Source organism: Dermacentor andersoni, chromosome 2 (genome assembly GCF_023375885.2).
Source record: "Dermacentor andersoni chromosome 2, qqDerAnde1_hic_scaffold, whole genome shotgun sequence".
Taxonomy (NCBI): domain Eukaryota; kingdom Metazoa; phylum Arthropoda; class Arachnida; order Ixodida; family Ixodidae; genus Dermacentor; species Dermacentor andersoni.
In genome coordinates this window covers 119402879-119422215 of record NC_092815.1, presented here as the reverse complement: position 1 = coordinate 119422215, position 19337 = coordinate 119402879, and the positions used below count along the sequence as shown (strand labels likewise).

At 47.0% G+C, this 19337-nt stretch overlaps 1 protein-coding gene across 1 annotated transcript in view; it reads left to right on the top strand.

Annotated features, from left to right (window-relative positions):
- LOC126541301 (clavesin-2-like) overlaps positions 1–19337 on the top strand; it is a 69211-nt gene that overhangs the window by 1103 nt on the left and 48771 nt on the right. The gene's annotated exons all lie outside the window — the stretch shown is intronic.

The window sequence follows — 19337 nt, the reverse complement described above, 5'->3', positions numbered from 1 at the left end:
ATTGATCAAAGACCAACTTCAGCGCGCAGTTAATGTATAGACCTATAATGTTTTCACTCTTGGTACGTTATGCCCTCATGTCCATTAGTGAACCCGTGCTGACGACCGAATAGATAGCGTTGTTTAGTTGTGCCTTTGTCTACTATTAGGATTGGCTTGTAAACGACAATACAGTGAATTAGGATTCTCGGGCCGAGAATACGCAAAGATGAGCCTAGGTTGACGGGTTGGCTATCGTGTACCATATGGTTCAGAAAGATAAGAGAGCAATAGTTTTGATTCGCACTCACACAGTAGTGCAGACTGCGATTTTTTACCAACGTATGCGTCGCTACACTTGATACCACAGAAAGGAGAGTCACCAAAGATTAAAGCTTGAATCACTGTAAGTGGCGTAACATAAAAGTGCCATATAGTTCATTCTATGGTGAGCTAGACGCATTCACACCGCGGCCCTTTTGGCACCATCTATAAGAACCGTAACTTTAAAATGTGCACTCAGTGACGATCGCTGAAACTTTTATACCAACCATATCTATACGTTGTGACCTCCATGCTTCAATGCACCTAGAAGCAAGCGGAAGGAACTATTGCCCACCCAAACAATATATCTAATAGGACCAATCTACGGAACCTATAAAACAGAATGTGACGTAGTGATTGGATTTGCAGTGCAAAATTACGAAATGTAAGCATTTGCGTCGAACAGATTAAGGTGTCATATACCTAAGCTAGGTCTTGCTCCAGCTTAACGTTATGCAATAGGACATGGGGTGAATATTTCGAAACCACTTTCAAGCCACAGTGTCGACAGGTAGCACAATTAACTTTGTTCCGTAATGTACCGGACCATTGACTTAAAAAAGGTATCGAAATTCAGGCGTGTATATTTCGTCTCCTCTTTTTCTTTTTCGTATCAAGCAGCAATTTCACATTTTCGTGACTTTATAACCACGGATATTTGGCTAATTGGCTACATTGTAGAAGGAAGCAACACTAGAATTCTCGAAGCATGCGATATATCTTCCTTATTTATTTATCCAAGTTGTGCCTAGCTTTCAAGCAAATATTTTTATTAGAAGGGTTTTACACTTTAACTTCAAAAAGTGTGACTAGCACTGACCATGCCACTGGCTGCATGGTCACAGTCATACATGGTTTAAGCACTGGAACAGCAGGCAGTATAGCTCTCTGCCGACTATAGTGAAGCGCAGTTATGATTACGTTGTAGCAAAAGGTTGTTCATGAAGCAACACAAATTCAAAAATATAAGCGCGCTATAGAGATCAAGGGCACTTGCATTTGCAAGCCGTTTTCATGTGGGATTTTATGCCCATGGTGTTTAGCGGTGCTGAAAATTAGTCACAGCGCCTGATAAAACACTCCAAGAGCGCAGGGGTAAGAATTGCAGATGCACGCATTTGTATAGAGGTAGCTTACATTGGACCATTGAAGCCAAAAGTGTATACTGTGTGCCAGCCAAGAAATTTTTGTGCTAGATTTTTTTAGCAGCGCTGCATCGTGTGCCGTTCCAGTGACCTCATGCAAATTCCGTCACCTTCCGTGAATTTAACGAATGCGAGGCGCGTGAAGTTGGCTCCCATAATCTGATATTTGAATTCAACGAAATTTTTCGACATTGTGAAGGCCTTTTTCTGAGCTACGAAAAAGTACAATTAATAAAGCTAAGATCGAATTATTGAGTGAGGCCAAATTAACCTAAGCCGAGTGATACAGCGTCAATTTGCGAAAAATTCGAATAATGTAAATTCGAGAACACGTTCTGCAAGAGCGCGTAGACCTGCAAAATATTGTCTGGATGCAAAGTCAATGAATACTTTTCCTGAAGACCAAGTATGTTTTGCCGCATTGAGCATTTGCCCAACTAATGGCGGCACTGCTCCCCATTCAAAGGAAGACCATGGGCCATCCGCGACTGCTGTCGCTTGACCAAATGGTCTGTTCTTGTTACGGGAATACCGTCTATGTATTTCACCCCGTAAAATAGGATCACTTCGTTACACCGCTATTAGCTGGAGAAACTGCCTTTCGTGAAAAAGTTATTAAAGTTTCATTTCTTCCTTTCTTTCTTTCTTTCTTTCTTTCTTTCTTTCTTTCTTTCCGTGCGCCGTGGTTGCTCAGTGGATATGGTGTTGGGCTGCTGAGCACGAGGGCGCGGGATCGAATCCCGGCCACGGCGGCCGCATTTCGATGGGGGCGAAATGCGAAAACACCCGTGTACTTAGATTTAGGTGCACGTTAAAGAACCCCAGGTGGTTGAAATTCCCGGAGTCCTCCACTACGGCGTGCCTCATAATCAGAAAGTGGTTTTGGCACGTAAAACCCCATAATTTTTTTCTTTCTTTCTTGCAAGTGGAAGGACTTGTCGTAAGGCATAATGATGTAAGGCACAAGCAGCTCTCCATCGTGTATTAACAGAAAACTTGCCTTTCAACCAACTGTCCCAGGAACTGAGAATTTGCCGTCTTACGCTCAAAGGTCGCAGTTCTCCAGCAGATCTCACTTTAATCTGGCCTCGAGACTGTCAGTTTTGAACAAGGTGGAGATGCAACAATATACATAGGCAACTGTGTTGTACATATTTCTCAGATACAATGTCTTAAAAGATTTTTATACTATTGGATCCGTTATCTGCATTGTGCGCAGTGTAACGTCTTGGTCACACTTTACTGAGCTTGTGCAGCTACTACGGAACGAGTCAAAACTGTAAGATCTAGACCTATAACCATAAGACAAGTTTTAGTAGAAGCCCCTTGTGAGATATAATGACGCGTAGTTTAACTGCAAACATGCGATTCCACCAATGACAAAGGTTTGGAGTTACCCACACAGAGAGGGTATAAACAAGACATGCAAAGATCCAATCCCGGTCTTAGTTTTCATTGCTGTAGCTGTAGAAAGAGTTATTGTTCTGTTAAGAATTCCAGCTAGAACGTGTCTGTGCAACTTCATTGACATGCTTTTTGTATTGTTCCAGCTAATGAAAGCACTGTGACATATCTTCATTGGGTGTTAACTCGTTCAGTACGCCATTACCCGCATCCTGTCTCAATGTCTCCAATAATATACGAGCATCGAATGACTGCAGAGTCAACAAAGCCTATGCGGCTCCGCGGTATTTATAAAAGCTGGTAAAGAGAAAGTGCAGTTAAGTATGCGTATTTTTATCGCAAAATGAAAAATGAAGACAGATAAAACTTCAAAGGAACAAATATCGGCTACTAAAATAACCGGTGCCCGTTCAATGAGCCGACTTATGAGGCAGATGCAGTACGACTGCGTGGTCGTTTCCCATTCCATATTTCGTAAGGTCCCATCTCAGTGCATCTCCTTGCTAGTAATTGGGGCATTGAGGGGCCTTCAGTGAGATTCATATATAATAAGGCACAATAGGGAAATGTTGGGTGAAGAAAGGGTTTCTCGCTGCATATGGCAGACTGAAGACTCCATCTTCGCCGGTTCTTTTTTTTTTTTGCTGTTGTCTTTCGATGCACTGCGGGAGATATATTTAGTAACCTGATGCTGGTGGGCGCCGGTAATCAACATCACGGTTTGCAATGGAAGCCCGGGAAAGTCCCAGCGACAAGGAAAGTCGCATGGTTTCCTTTTCTTTTCTTTTTGTTTTTGTTTTTCTTTTGCGCAGAAAAGAGAAGTCCCGCGTCTTCAACCTGTGTACACGTCTTGAGGACGACCAATGCAGGCAGCGCCTGTGGCTCTCTCCATGTCCCTCTTTGCAAAAGTCATTGAGACAAAATGTGAAGCGAATGAACCTTCCAGATCCCAAGCATGACTTAGTGGGACCGAGCATCGTGAGACAGCAGAGCGATATGAGGATACTCGTTGTTAGTACGCAACGGGGCCTGGTGTTTACCTCCTTGGAGTGGTGCAGCTATTACTATTGTTATAAACGCCCGCTAATAAGCGCTTTGATGATGCACGCCATGCGAGATACATGACCATGCACGATCGCCATGCATATTTGTCAAGAAACAAAACAAACATCAGCCACCTACAAGGAAATTATTTCGTCAACTTTCGAAACTGATCTTTGGCGCTGGCCAATATTATCGTCATCATCATCGACATTATAAATCACCCACGTCTTGCGTCAGCTAACGCCCGCAAATTTCGCAACCTTATTTTGCCACTTAATCCTCTGCCGTCCCCTATTCCATTTCCCGACCTCTTGCACTTGTTTTATTCCTCTGAAAGACTACCGATTATCTGCTTTGCGCTGTACATGACCTGCTCAACTACATTTCTTCCTGTTAACTAGAGCACCTGCTACAACCGGTTTGTCTGCTGCATAATAATCAAGTTCACTCCTAGACGGTGCTGGCTGAGGCTTTCAATCACTTGTTGTAAGTCTTAAAAGCAGATTGTCACCTGGAAACCACAAGTTGCTGAGATGCTCCCCGTTTATCCTGACACTTGGTACTTCTCATTCTAACAACATGAATGCTTCTTCAAAGATGCATCATATGGAATTGGAGAAATTTCGTCTTCTTGCATAACGCTTTTCATATCGGCATTTTTCCTGCCTGCCAAGGTATGGCGTCTTACTACCGCAAGTATGATCGCAATCCGATACATATATGTACAGTCTATAATAGTAATATATATAGAGAAATTTTATTTACAGAAAGGGCCAACAGAACAGTAGCAGATATATTACTTGGCAATGCATAGTATACGCTGAACAATACAATGCCGCGCAGCTTTCTCTCTTTCGATGACGGCGCGGCGTAAAGGGATTCTAATTTATATCTAGCAGCACGAACGTTTGGCACGGATAGCCCAGGGTGCACTCCCCATCATCGAACGGCACTTATCAGTGCCTTGGCCTCTTCTTATCAGCAGTAACATCAGCTTTCATCCTTTTTCCAAGAGCAAGACCGATGTCGACGTGCTTGAGGCTCAATATTATAGACGACGCAATTCGCCGAGTGCCTAGTGTTCAGTACCTATAGGTGTCACCATTGACGGCAAACTATTCTGGCGAAGTGCTGTTGAAGATGTTGTGGCTGCGTCAGTTCAAAGGCTCAACGCAGTTCTTCGCATGGCAGGTGTACGTTGGGTTAGCTATCGCATGTCCATGCTGAACTCAACGCTGTACTGACAACAAGCCGCTTTATCTATTTTATATCGCCATCAAAGAGTCAATTCGAGCGCTTGGATACAGTACATAAAAAGAAACACCGTTTGGCGATGGGTGTTTCTCACATGGCTTCTCACAAACGAAGCCAATTCTCTTCCACTCTGTGCCTATTGGTATTCCAAGCCTTGTTCAATCAACGGTTAAGGCTTGGTCAGCCCTGCGTATAGACAGCGTGCTTCTCCGGCGACTGCGAACGAGAACACGGTCCCACTTCCTCGCGGCACTGAAAACCTTCCGACTGTTAAGTTTCGAACGTCCTAAACCCACCATGGTCTTTTGAAGATGTTACCTGCAGCGCCGGAACACCCAAAATACCAGCGAAACGTACCATTTGAACGGCTGGTGCAAAATTTCTTGTGCTGAACCAATTGAACACAGCCCATCGAAACCACTTTCAAGTCTACGCCGACTGGTTGGCGTGCGTACATACACAGAGCTGCACAGCGGCATTCTTTACACTTTCCTTTGACGTGCAGCTTTTCGAGCGCGGTCGGGAGCCCCTTTCTTGCCACATTGTAACGGGGGCAGTCACAGAGGAGGTGCTTGATCGTCTCCTCGCAGCCGCAGTTGTCGCAAGCGGGGCTGTCGACATTCCAATGCGGAAGGAATAGGCGTTCGTGAATGCCACGCCGAGCCACGGGCGACACAGGAGTGTTCTTTCCACTCGTGGTACCCCTGATGGAAGACGAAGTTGGAGACGGGGATCCAATCTCTGTATCGCCACTTAACAGAGGAAGAACTTCTTGGACACTGGTCCAGACGGGTTTCGGCACTCAAGGCTTTAAGTGCTCTGCTCAATTAATAAAGGGAGCATGCCCTTTTTTATTTCGCCTACCATCTAATAGCCGCCTGGTTAGCTCAGATGGTAGACCGACTGCCCCGGAAAGGTGGTAGTTCCGGGTTCGAGTCCGGGACCAGGACGAATTTTTTTTTTCCGAGGAACCCCTACGGGTTTCCTTTGTAGCACTCAGCTACGTTTTGGTGGGTGTCTCACTTTCCATTTATTAATTACTTGTCTCCACCTTGCGGGTTTCCAGAGAAGTATTACGTCATGCTCTGCTCAAGTTCTTAAGGGCTAGTGAATTGTGCTGCTGACATTGAAAATTGCAGCACGTACATTGCGTTACTGTGTGGATTTTTCTCACTCCATTTTCATTTGCTTCTTCTATCACCTTTATGCCCTTTCCCCAGCACAGCGTAGCCAGCCGGTGTACTTACACTGGCTAATCTCCCTGTCTTCCTTACCTTTTTCTCTGTTCATCTTTTTCTTGGCGTGTCGTGGTCTGGTCGTCTGGATCACTTAGTTTTGTCAACAACTGTATAAAGTGCTGCAATCACCACCGCTTTGCAAAAACAAATTGTTCATCCTGCCCAAGTTGTCATTATTCTCACAGACTCAATGCAAACGGTATATAACTATTATATCGTGGCGTGCCTCGGGAGATGTTTCCTTGGTAATTTCTGGCGCTTCTTAAATTTCTATATTTTTAAATTTTAGGCACATGATAGCGCTTCGCGCGCAAGAGCTCCAGCTATCTCATTGGCTTCAATTATAACATGTGATGCGATCCAAAGTAAAACTTCAGTGGATACTATCACATGTTGGAATTGAAAGTAGTGAGATTGCTGGCGCTCCTGCGCGCAAAGTGCTATCATGGGCCCCAAAATTGAAAGCTCCAAGGAATTTTATAGAAACTAAGAACGCAATCTTCAATCATTTTCGGATGCTCCACTAAACTCAACATCAAGCATGTGTGGCCCAAGGACTTACTCGCGAAGACGCTACCCTGCTGTATCGCATTAAAACCTACTCTACTTGCACCCATGCTTGATTGTTTAAGACTGGGCGATGTGCTTCCCCGCTGTGTGCTGTATGTGGTGAGATCGGTGATGTTGGACATTTTATTTGGTTAAGCTCACAGTTTGCTCCACATTCTGCAAAATGACGGTCTTACACATGCGAGCTATGAGGTTGTAGTGTTTCCTGAAGGACTCACAGTAATCTGAAAGAGAGGTCCACAACTGTCCCTTGCATTCCATCGAGACATGTAGTACGGCAAAGTCTCGCGAAACACCCTTGCTCAAATTGTATGAGATGCCAGGCGGCAGTAGTTCCTACTGCCGGCTAATATTGGCAGGCTAAGCCCACCTGCTGCTACACCACCGCCACCACCACCATCTATCGAGCCGAAACTCTACATTGATTACGGTAGTCTGGTCCAAGTCTCAGTTGTATAACAGCTTCAACATTCGAGTCCTTATTACCATTGTAGTATGTATTCTGCCATGTCGTGCTGAATAAGCCAGTTTTTGTCAGACCACCGAAGTTAAGCTGCAGTTCTCTCGATTAGAGGGGGCACGGATTGCTACCTTTTCCGTGGTGCTATATATTAGTTGTCCACTTCAGCTATACTGCTACAGTGACCACGACAGATTACACCACTCCCCAACCCATACGCCAACACAGTTGATATACGTTACCTCTCTCTCCCCTGCCATTGTCTGATAGTGTCCGCGGTATACACAAACGCCGGAGGATTTTTACTACCGATGAAAAAAAGTAAGCATACGTAACATCGCACTGGCCCACGGTGTTGATCGATTCAAAGATGTCGTTAGAGCTGCAGTGCTCTTGGTTCTCGGTTGACTCAGTGTCGAACTGCCTGTTACGAAAAAAAAAAGTAAAAAAAAAGACAATATCCCTCTCTGAACCGCACTTAGAGAAGCAGCTTCCTGGAAGAACAAAATATAATCACGTCAAAGGGCAAAAGTGCGGGGGAAGTGTTCGCTTGGGACAGCTACTCTTTACCAGAGTGCCGGTTTCGCGTTTGGAAGATCCGTGTCTCGTCAACTAAGACAACGCTGCGGGAGACCCCTCTTTCAGCAACCACTGCGGCCTCTGAAGCCCCTTAGGACGCGTGACCCACTTGCTGTGGAAGGCGAGGCGGCCGCAGAGTTAAGAGAAAGAGAGAAGCGCAAAGAGAGAAAGGGGACGTGCGCTCAGTGACGAAAACGAGACATCGGCTCCCGCAGGCGACACGTCGTCGTTATATTCGACGCCGTAAAAGACAGACCACACTGCCGCGCGATCATTCCTGTGCCCTTTCTCGGCTTCGCAGTTCCTGCTCAAAATACACATTAAAAAAAAAACTAAAAAAGTACAATTAAACAATGAACTTGAGAGGCCGCAAAAGAAAAAGGGGGAGAGAGAGTAGCGAGGTTCCGACGCAGTTGCGGCTGGACAGATATAGATCCTACGCCGCAAGCGGTCCCCTGAGCACACATACACGTGCGCGAGAGTGCGCACTCGTGCTGAATGCCCTTTCTCTCTTTCTTTCTTTCTTTCTTTCTTTCTTTCTTTGAAGCGCTCAATGCACACACGCACACACGTCTCTCAGGTAGGGAGCCCTTTTGAAACAAAGGCAGCCAGCCTACGCATAAAGCGCCACCTGTGAGGTTTAAATATAGTGACGGCCCGTAGGGCTGTAGTCGCTCGTCGTTAGCAGATATCTGATAGAGGCTTGCACGCAAGACCCGAGGACGTTAAACGCGGAAATGAAAGGGCTTATCTGTTCGTTAACCGGAGCAAATCACGTGCGCAGTTCGCACACCGATCCGCACGGTTTTCAGAGACCTTGCGAAGGGCTTAACCGTAGGGCTTAACCTTAACGGGCTTAACCGAAGGGCTTAACCTTAACTGCTCTTAACCGTATTCTCGGTGCCGCAAATCGAATAAAGAGCAATTGGATGCGATGAATTCAGACTACATAGGCCGTAATCACTGCATCTGTCGTGCCGAACATTTCTTTTTATAGCATATAAAAGCTTTTCCTGCAGGTCTAATTGTTCTTACAGACTCTTATCATAGCTACTTTCTTGGGTCTTTCTTTATAACCGGGAGACTAGTAATGAGCGATACTAAATTAGTTTAAACTAGTAAATGTATCTTTTTCAGAGATCTATTTTCGTCTGTTTGGCGGGGAAAGCCTGATTATTACTGCAGAAAGCAAGGACCAAATTTGCCTTATTGAAAAACGCGGGGAAGCCTGAGCGCCAGTGTGACATGGTTACGTCACGTATTCCGAAGTTTCTTTTTCTTTTTTCTTCTATGTAGGTCGTATTGCTGAGCGAAAAGTTCTTGAGCGTTGTTAGGCTGGGTCACTGGGTGCTTTATAGTGCAGTTCACTCCTTCTTTTACCAACGAACCATTAACTGTATACCTTGGTCAACGCTGTCAAAATCCGTGGCGCCACATCGACCTGTGTCGAGAACTTCAGCGCGGCGTCGCCACTCGAATTTCATTTTCGTGCGTTTTCCGGCTTGCCGATCCTCATGTACGTTACCTTAAAGATGGGTTGTTTCGATACTGCAAGAGCGTATTGCAAAATATGTAGCCGAACATTGGAGCTAACCTCATCAATCTTATTTTGAGCCCCTTTCAATTGTTTGAGATCAAACATCCATGGGACACACACGAGCACCCCTTGGCGCTCTTCTTCGTCAAGCGGTCTTGTTTACTGCATACGCTTGACCTCTTACAAAGGCTCTTACGTGAGCATGTTCGAAAAGAGGAGACACAACTAAGTTGGCGGGACGCATGCGTTTCACTACAATCTATCTTTAGCCGCGGCCCCCCATCGATATTGCCCGTGTGCCGTCACAGACCGAGCCGGATCGCTCAAAGTGCGCCGCCAGCTGGAACAAAGCAGCTTCCGCCCTTCCGCCAAGCGAGTCCATTCCCATTCCCATTACGTAAAGAAAACGTACGAAGCTACACGTACGTACGTATACGAAAACTCGGAGTCGCTTCCGTGCACCGGTGAGCGCGAGCGAAAAATAGTAACCACGGCGGAGCGCTCGGACATACGCGTCCAGCGGGATGCGCCCGTAAGGTGCCCGCGGCTACGGCTTTCCACTGACACACGTGAAGCTGTTCGAAAGAAGCGCAACGCAATCGCAAGTTTAAAACAGTGACGTCATGTGTACGCGACGGCCCTGCCGTGAACATATTCATAGGAAAAGGGAACCGTCGTTTTCACTAAGCATACACGCATGAACGTTGGATGTGCATTCTCGAGCGCCAACTACGATGAACCTTACTAGTGTCGTTGTTTTTTTTTTCTTTAAAGTTGCGATCAGACTGTTGGTGTAAGATTTAGAAACTCTCCAATCAAACATTTTGATGTTGTTCGCTAATGTTAAAAAACTAGGCTGAGAGGCCAGGGCACGCGTTGAACTGCGTATGTTTGTTTCTCTGTGCGCGTGCTCTTTCCTAAGTATATAGTTTCATCATAACAGCGGATCTTTTCCATTTTTATCTAACTGTCCAACCGGGCCTCAAGCTTTAACCAACTACATGTCAAAGCTTATTGTTTGAAGTGGCAAGGGACGAAAATCTTTCGTGAGTTTCACTCTATATCGTGTTCAGAGAGGCCGCGCCAGCAGAGACCCCGGATTCTATACTGCTCATTCGTTTAGGTTCGGTGTCTAAGTAAACCACTCTGGTCCTCCTTGCGGCGGCCGTTTCGTGCAACTGGTTTATTAAATGATGTTATCTTCGCAAAATAGGCCACTGAAGGGCCGCCTATCCCAAACATTAGAAATAAACTCGAACGACTAAGAAATGTGCGGAAAAATCGAAAGAAGAAAGCACAAGTATATAGGGACCGACATCACTGCACGTAGGCATGGCACACTTTCGTAAATAAAATTACGAAGCTTCGCCGTGCTCTCCTACTCCAGTGGTATATAACACCGTCGAGAGATGCGCGGCGATCTCGACAGTGCAGCCTTCATCATCTATCCTTGCCTAGTTGCCCTCTTTCGCTTTATCAAGTTTCACGTTTACATGCAAACACCGTACAGCATACTTCATGTGGTAGGCACGGGACCCAATTTCCTGCTGTCAAACTGTGCATTTCTCACATTGGCCCGAATTTCCCACTACAATGTTGTAAGAAACACAATGACAAATCTACGTGTAGCACAGACATAAGCCGTTTTCCCTCGTGTTCTCTGGCACGCAACATCCTATCGTTCCGCTCTCGCCACCACTGAGTGGCTTTGAGTGACGTTCCGGTCATTGACGAATGCCAACGAAATCAAACAGCACTTATAAGATAAACGCACACGCTGATTAATTTCTTTACACAGTGTTCGAGCACACATAATTATCGTGTGCGGCGTGAGCTCGCGTAATTGCGCGCACACGTTTCTCTTTAACTGACCTGTTTCTGCAGACTTACGAAACTATCCGCCCAACAAGCCTTCCCATGTACGGCTTCCGCGATAAAATTAGCCTGAAGCCCATCTATTTGTCCTCTTGGTTCGACTTCGCCTCTTGCATGTGCTGAAATTTCACACACTGCGCCTGTGCGTCGCCACCAGTCCTTTGCTTAAAACGGAGGCCCGACGTAAAAAGCCCAGTACAACCACGCGGCGACTTCCGAACGCACGCACCCATTCACAAAAGTTGATGCCCAAGATTTTCCTTAGATTGTACCGTATCGGCCGTTATCTTTCAAGGAACCGCCTCCCAACGAGTGTTACGCAATCAATCAATGAAAGCGCACGGTAAACAATAAAGAAACGCGTCGCCTAGGGTAACGTAAAGGCAGAAATCAGAAAGTAACAAGAAAAGAAAGTGCGCACAGGAAGGAAGCTGCGATGAAGTGCCGCGTCCAGCCAGGGGCGTATAAAAGGAGACAGAGGAAGAAAGCGAATGCTGAGAGCGGGCGTAATAGGAAAACGGTCGGTGATAATTTCCAGGCTGCTATGCTGTTTTCTTTTCCCAGGAAGCGGGCAGTACGGAGCTACGCGGCCAGCGTCTTTCCTTCTTCCTCATCGAGGTCCCTAGTGAAACTCGCTGGTGAACGTTGCTCTCTGCAAAAGAAGCCGCCACGTTTCCTTTGGTTGGGAATTCTTAGCGGGGTCAACACTGCGCACGAAATGAAGTCAGAAGTGGGCCGCGGCTGGTTGCTTTGTATAGTGAAAGTTCTATACTCGACGTTATTTCCGGGGCTCCGGAGAAGGTCCTTCAACTTGCTTTCGGCCGCCAGCTCGCAGTCGTTGGAGGTTAAAGCTTGGCGCAGAGTCCTGTTATATCATAATGCAGTCTTTGCTCGATGGAACGTCGTTCTGGAACGCTGTCCTTAGCAGGATCATGTCGACAGGCTTGTCTCTGCAGGTTGGTACGTGATTGGCGCGCGTATTGTGGGAGTGCATAGGTCGGTGGCTTCGCTCTTTGCTTTCTTGTGTACTTATATTCGCAACTAAAACCTTGTGCGTACGGCCGGAAAAGCCTGTACTGCTTGCGAGATGGACAAGTCCAAACTTAATCTGTAACCCGAATGAAATTACGTATATATGGTAGAGCTAATCCATCGATTCTGAAATCAATATTCTATACTGTACAGCCCCATATGAATTTGAGAAAGATTCTATAAAATGCATGGCACTGTAAACAATCTAGCTGCAGGGAACAAGTTCTCACATTTTTGGTAACCTCGCGACATCTCTTCTTTCCGCCATCCGCAAGGCCTATCCGACAACCTTGTTGTGTCTTTTTCTTTCTTCCTTTTCTTTTTAGTGGAACCAGCGTGTCAATTTTTTACCAGCTCTCAATGACAGCTTTTCCTTTGTTTCACCTCAGTGTCGTTCGCCTGCTCGTACCTCTAGGAAGGAAGGAAGGAAAAAGTGGAGAAGGAAGGCAGGGAGGTTAACCAGTTTTGCCTAACCGGTTTGCTACCCTACACATGGGAGCGGGATGGGGGGGATGAAAGATGGGGAGAAGAGATAGAGGGCACATAACACGGCACACACATCATTGGTTACAGTCTGTCACTCTTGTGTGGTACGTGACATCACTGTCACAGTCGCTTGTCCAAGCCCGTATCCTTCATAAACCGAAGTAGTCCTTTCGTCGCCTTCAGCTGCGATGTCTTCAGTCGGGTTCTGCGTTAGAGGCTGCTTATCTCTCTACCATCTGCATCGATGCGTTCCGCAAGAGCGCTCAGTGGAGCTCCACGTAATTGGCATCATTGAAGCGTCAGAATATGGCGGCAGCGTTCAAGAACAATACGGACAAGGCTGCATTGCAAGGATGAGCCACAAATGAAAGCGGCAAGAGGTGTTTCGGAAGAGCGCTCGCTTTCTTTTCTCCCCCCACAAAGGGCGGGCTGAGAACAAAAGGTGTTTCCGGAGAAAACTAACGCATAGAGGAAAGGAGTAGCACTTTCGCTCGCAAAGAAACGCGCCAAGAGAGGAAAAAGAGGGTTGAGCGTAAACAGGAAACGCTCCTCCGCGTTATAAAGCGACTGAGCTCGAATCCAATGTCGCTCGCGGAAGTCGGAAGCCCACCATTTCCGGTCGCGGTTTTCTTTTTTTCTTTCTTTTTTTTTTTTTTTGCGCGCAGCTAGCGGCGGGCGAAAGTGCGAAGCTGGGCCCTCTATAGCGGGGCACGCACGTAGGAGGGAGCCGTGTCGGAACTTTCGGCCGATTAGCGCCGCGGGACTGCTATAAGGGCCTCTTCCTGCTATAGACTCTGGAGGAAGGAAAACTGCCGGAGAATGCATTCATGGCATCGATAAGATCGGGTGCCTGCTGCAGCCGCGTGCGCATACCCTGTAACCTTTTTTTTTTCTAGGCGCCTGTAATCGAATGTGTTATGTATTCCCATCTGAGGGTCGTATATTGCGACTACCGGTTGCGCCATGTTGCGCAACGGAAAGGGGAAGCTGAGGGAAAGATGTCGTGTGCCCGAACAGGAAGGTCGCCTAGTTACGGAAGGTCTCACCATAGCGGATATCGGAAACGGATACTTTTCACGTTGATACCGTGGGCGCCATCATGTTCGATCGCATGGTGACGCGTCCTTTGCTTACCTAGGCGGCATCCTTTGCCTCCGTGTTTATAAGAGATGTGCATGACGCCATGTTACCGCTCAGCAAGCCTCTGTTTCGGCAGTCATCCTAGACAGGGACAGGGTGAAAGGACCTTTGGCTACAGCTTCGGAGGACATGTAAGCGCTCTTGGAGTTCATCACGCCTTGTCCAAACGGCGCGAGCTGCGTATACGGTGCTTGTATACTAGAAGCGGGGCTAGAGATGTATACCGAGCTATCCAAACTTTCCGCTTCTGAAGCAAATCAGGATTAGTGTATTTTGCCTTTCGTTATGTAGGTTCCAATAATTTTGAAGCCCAGATTGTCACGTTTCTGACTCAGTAACGTTTCTCGGTGCGGTCAGGATATTATTGTAGATTTTCTGCCTGTTCGCTCCCGGGTGTGCTCAGTTCCGATATATTTTTTGTTAACCTTTTGCACAGTGCTTGGAACGTATATGTTCTGCACTTCGTAATAGCTTGTAGCAAAGACGAATTATAGCTAGTCACTCACTTACACTGTGAACCGTCACGAAACCTTGAGCTTCGAATATTCGTGTGTTCTTGGTGTCGTCCGTCCCCCATGCTTCGGCGCATTGATTCAAAATTGTGACCAATCCCTTATCTTTCATAAGTGGGCTACATAGTGGGCATAAGTTTGAGTGTGAGTTGGAGTGGGTGTCTGTAGATAACGTGCGAGAAACTTGCTATGCTAGTAATTTGCTATATATACTCATTTTATCACTGTGCAACGAGAGGTACTCACTCTTGCCGACGTTCGGTGGTTGAAGTCCTTTCTTTTGGAAGTTAGCAATCCAACTCTGGCGGATGAGTGAATTCTTTTATACTCTAGGTAATCCGTGCATCGCGAAGGAACGGCAACACAGGCAGTCCTTGTGTAGCTGTGGTGAACTTGGCCACACAGATTCTTTCCTTTCCTTAATGTGTCGGTCGCTATCTCCCCAGCCAACTATTGTACACGTCTACCCATATACCGTTCCTCAGTTTGCAGCACAAATGAAGCACAGTGCGTTAGCGATTACCCAGTTGCATTTCCTACAGCTGATCGCACAGCATAGCAGTGTAGAAGCGCTAATGATTTCGCGTTTGTGCGCTTTCGCTTGAGGCGATGTTATGCACGCCGCCGCAAGCGCCATCTCATTTCTCTAGAAAAATTATTCCGCGAAGAGGGTCTATAGACATCACGCATTTTCATACGTTATATCTAGACATGTTCCGAAACTTAGGTTACACTATACCTTGTCAGATTGTTTAATGAACTGTGAAGTCCTTGGTCGGACAAGACCTGCTGACCTTCCCATGTGCTTAATAACACGACGAAGGTTTTGTAGTAACCATGATAAACTCACTTTGTGGCGATAGCAATTATAGGTGAACTGTCGGCGCGTTTGCGGAGCCATCGGCATCGTCTTGCTGTCGTGGTATCGACGACGCATGCGCGACCCGCGCGTGGTGCGTTAGGTGTCAATAGAGAGCCGACATACGCGCAGTGAGGTTGGCTGCAAAACCGAAGAAGCCTGGTTGATGCGCCTTAACGCTCAAATGGCTTTGCAAAGAAGAGAGGGCGGCGTTCTGCTTGCGCTGGTGGAACGAGCCTCATGCGCAGAAATAGTAACGTTCTTGCTATGTGCACTCCACAACTTACAGTGCGTGCAGTGGTCTGAGCAGAAAGAACGGTAAACTTCAAGCTACAAAGGCCGACAGTTTTCTTTCGGCGCCATCTCATCCACCACCGAGGTGCGACACCAGGTGGCCTGCTGGCGGCACTCCTTATGATGATGAGGAGGAAGTGGCATGTCCTTTGAAACGGGGAGGTGACAAATAGCCACCTAGCCTGCTTGAGCAAATCAAATATGCTATACATGCTTATTATGCTAGCATTTTTGCATACATCTTAACTTTGTTTGTCTTCCTCTTAACTTCTCCATCTACCCTGCAACGCTAGCTCATCACGTCAATGGTATGAGACGCGCGTTGACTGCCCGGGACACGCCGGACACAGCAGCAGTTGCCCGGCGTGCCAAAATCGCGCAATCGTTACGTCCCCACGTATTGCTATAACGCCGTCGGAAGACCTTTAGTGAAACCTTAAACCTTGCTATCGCTTTCAATGCATTGCCCTTCCAACGAAAGTACATTTCTTTTATTTTCAACTGAACTTCACGACTCCACAACAGGGTAGAGGTTTCTGCTTCCAGAAAACCTTGACCGGTTCCAACCTTCCTTATCTCTAACCCGCTCTCAACAGTCCGGTGGCTGAGTTGACGACAAAGCAGTTCCGCACATGGGTCTACAGCGTGTCACGGAAAGTTGCCCTCCGTCTCGCCCTGCTTCGCTTGCTACGCCGTGATGCCACGCGCTTGCGATCCACGACGCGGGGGCGAGAATGGCACGTGACCTGACAGCGAAGACTACGCACGCACTAGGACACGCACGTTTTTTTGCCAAGCGCCCTGGTTGAGCCGGGCGGGAGCTTCAGAAGGAAACGCAGCAGGAGACGTGCCGGAGTAGAAGGAGTGTGTCACCTCGGGCTTACCACGGAAAGCGCTGTCAGGGGAGCCGCGCCGCTTAACACGCCTGTGCTTACAGTGTCGAGTTTGAGCGCAAACTCCTTGAAGTGAATCCCGTGGGCCAATCCGCGTTTTCGTCTGTGAAGTTAACGCACAGTTCTGTCTACTCCACTCGGCTTCGGCCTCTTTCGCTCCACCTTCTGGTCTTCAGTGAACTACTTCGAAATCTGGATGATCCCACAGACATCGCCTGGAGACGAGCACTTCGTCGAGCAACCTTTTGACACTGACGCTAGCTTGGAACAAAGAGGGTGAGGACCTATGCTTGGCGACTTCTGACGCCTTAGTGTGTCAGAAGTATTGTGGGTGTGCATTTAGAGATTACATTTTAATTTATTCAGTCTTCACGTCCAAGGTCAGCCCTCAAGGAAAACTATTCGCTAGAATCGTTCGTAAAAAAAAATTTTAGCCAATCATGATGTTAAACATATTCGCAAGGCAGCCGGCGAATGGAAAAGTGCACGTGCGAACTAAAATCGTTCTTTGTGAAATCGCCCTCAGATCTCGTCATACTTCGGAGAAATAGGTATTATTCGCATGGTTACTACTGCTCGGATGCCACAATGTGAAGACACGTCAAAGTGTGCTGTCAAATAGTATTGCACGCAAGGCAAGTGACTTGTTTACGAATGTGTATGTGCAGCACTTACCTGTATTGTATGCATTCATAGGCAACGTCTCCAACTACATGCCATCTCCAATTAAAAACTGTGATTACATAAGCACCCACATACCCCATCTAGAAAGAAGTTTTCGTTTACACTGAACTACCCGCTCCATGAGCCTACCATCCGGTATTCCGTTTCTTGATTCATTAGATTTCGTGTGCAAATACAACTGGTAGTAACAAATTATTTCTGGTCCACTCTAGAAATAGCGTTAAATGTAGGACACTGAATTTCTTGCGTTTGCTTTACGAAAAAAATGTGTGATATCTCTTGATGTTTATCCTACTTTTTGTGCAATGGCGTGCCTGTGTGTGTTGAGCCGTGAAAATGCTATATGCGGTGGCATATTCCCCAGTAACGACAATCACATTGCTCACATAAGAGTGAGGAAATCACTGCCACCCTGAAGTCATTGCGGAATGCATTGTTATGCAACTCATTACAGCAGTATATAGAACAAAATGGCAGAAATTCCCCGTTTCTGAGTCCTTTGGGGGCAATTAGGTGACTTTTTGGGCATGTTGGTAGGACATGAATGCAGCTTTTTGCGCACAAGACGAGGGCGAAGAAGAGGCTGAGACACACGAGCGCAGACTCGCAACATTGTTTTACTTTGAAGCGAGTGGCCACATGTATAGCAGAATATGGGACACATCACGTGTGCGCTGCCCGCAGAAACCACACTTGAGTTACTCACTTTTCAAAAAAGCCTCAGCTGCAAGTGACACGGGGAATCGCCTTCACTTTGTTTCTGTTCCTAATCTCCTGCAAGCTGCTCAGGTCAGAGATGCACGAGTTCCTTGTACAAATGACCACATCGAAAGTAGTGACTGAGACAAGTCTTATTTCAATTATTACAATGTGTCCTCCTTACCAGGTTGGATTTCATTGAACTCTAGACTAAGCGAATGCTTGCCCTCCACACAGGCGCATTAACGTTGCTGTAGTTTATGTCCTAATCCTACTTTTCCGCAAGAAATCGGTATGATGCACACGACGCCCATGACGAGAGCGACGCCCTTCACTACACAGGCGAACGCCCGTATATACGCTACGCTTGTCGGTTTTCGTCTGCTTCTAGAAACGTCGAGCAAACATTAGGACGTCATTACTAGAATCTCTTTTGTCAGCTTTGTCGTTCCCACCAACGGTCTTAATGTCTCGTTCCACGCAGAAGCATGTCCCATCGTGAATTTATTTCGTACGTAAACGCTGCTTTGCGCTGTTACGCCCGTTCTCAGGCTGGAAATACACGCTTTCTTTTGGGTGGTACCCACCTCCGACGGGTGAGGAGAACAACAAATACGCCCACTTTTGAAGCGTCTACGTAATTTGGTATGTTCGCGTGAAGGCCGTCCAAACGTTGAGCGCTCGCACAATGTGACGCTCTACTCGCCAGCGCCACTCATAATATGACTCCAGGAGAAATTGGCGAGGCAGGATAAAAAAACAATAACAAGAGTTGGTATGACAGCAACCGCCGCCCGTCGTTTTTCTTATGTAGGGCAAGGTCGGCGATGCCAAATGAGCAGAGAAGTCAACGGCCGTCGCTCGTTACGTAACGAGAGTCAGGGTAATCGCACTTCTGCGACGCGATGGCCGTATGTCAAGGTCCAACGGCGACGGTGGCTGTAGTACGTTGCGTGCGCACGCGTGGGTGTGGCAATGCTTTCCGCCTGTGCCACTCCAAGTGCAAGCGGCAGTGGCATCACGGCGCATTCAGTTCAAGGCAAGGGTGTACGTGGTGAAATGCATTGTCTAACGAAGCGGCTTATGTTTTCGTCACCTCGTTCTTACATACGGCGGCGTCCGCCTACACTGTCAAGCTTCTGTATATTGTCACGTAGTAGTGACGGTGAAGAAGGCAGCAAAACTGTCATTAACAAAACTAGCGCTTTATTGGGCGAACTTGTGCCCTCAAAAGCAGGCTGCACTGTAAAATAATTTACACCCTAAAAAGTGAGAGAGGGTGTATATGTGTCCTAACTCCCACCCTTAGGGTGTCCGTTATTTAGATAA